Raw genomic sequence first — 1,091 nt, forward strand, 5'->3', positions numbered from 1 at the left:
TTTGAACTTATTAGAAAATATAAGTCAGTTCGTAGGAAGCGGACAGAGGAGGGAACTTTTTCGGTTCTGAATTTCCATATATTTTTTTTAGTTTTAGATCTTATGAAACTAAGGAATATCACAATCTCTAACTGTTTCAGTGAATAGCACCACATGCTCAGCAAAATGAAACACGTCCTGTTCACTATTAGATTACGATAAGAAAAGAATCGTTGTACTCTGAAGAACACAAATCTGCTCTGGCCCCTCTACGTTTTATTATTATCATCGTGTGAAACGACACTTTTTATACCAGAACACAAACGTCTCTGTTGTTCTAAATGTTTCTCATACACTCGGGAACAGAGTAGAGGCTGGTGAAGATGATGCCCTTCACGACGGACACCATCCACCCTTAGTTCAGTAATGGAACTATCCGACAAGAACATCATAAATCATGTCTGCGGGCTAAGCAGCTATAAAAATCTAGACAAGACATTAAAATTTCTTCTGACACGAAAACCTTTAGTCCCCATACAACGAGAATGTGGCTGTCCCTGAAAAAAATGGACAAACAGTGCGACTTTTTCACACAACTGGCGTATGTGAAGACAAGGGTTGAGAATACAAACAGTACGACTTGTTCACACAACTGGCGTATGTGAAGACAAGGGTTGAGAAGACAAACAGTACGACTTGTTCACACAACTGGCGTATATGAAGACAAGGGTTGAGAAGACAAACAGTACGACTTGTTCACACTACTGGCGTATGTGAAGACAAGGGTTGAGAAGACAAACAGTACGACTTGTTCACACGGCTGGCGTATGTGAAGACCAGGGTTGAGAAGACAAACAGTGCGACTTGTTCACACAACTGGCGTGTGTGAAGACAAGGGTTGAGAAGACAAACAGTGCGACTTGTTCACACAACTGGCGTGTGTGAAGACAAGGGTTGAGAAGACGAACAGTGCGACTTTTCACACTACTAGCGTGTGTGAAGACAATGGTTGAGAAGACAAACAGTGCGACTTGTTCACACGGCTGGCGTATGTGAAGACAATGGTTGAGAAGACAAACAATACGATTTGTTCACACAACTGGCATATGTGA

Source organism: Limulus polyphemus, unplaced genomic scaffold, assembly GCF_000517525.1.
Source record: "Limulus polyphemus unplaced genomic scaffold, Limulus_polyphemus-2.1.2 Scaffold4186, whole genome shotgun sequence".
NCBI classification, from domain to species: domain Eukaryota; kingdom Metazoa; phylum Arthropoda; class Merostomata; order Xiphosura; family Limulidae; genus Limulus; species Limulus polyphemus.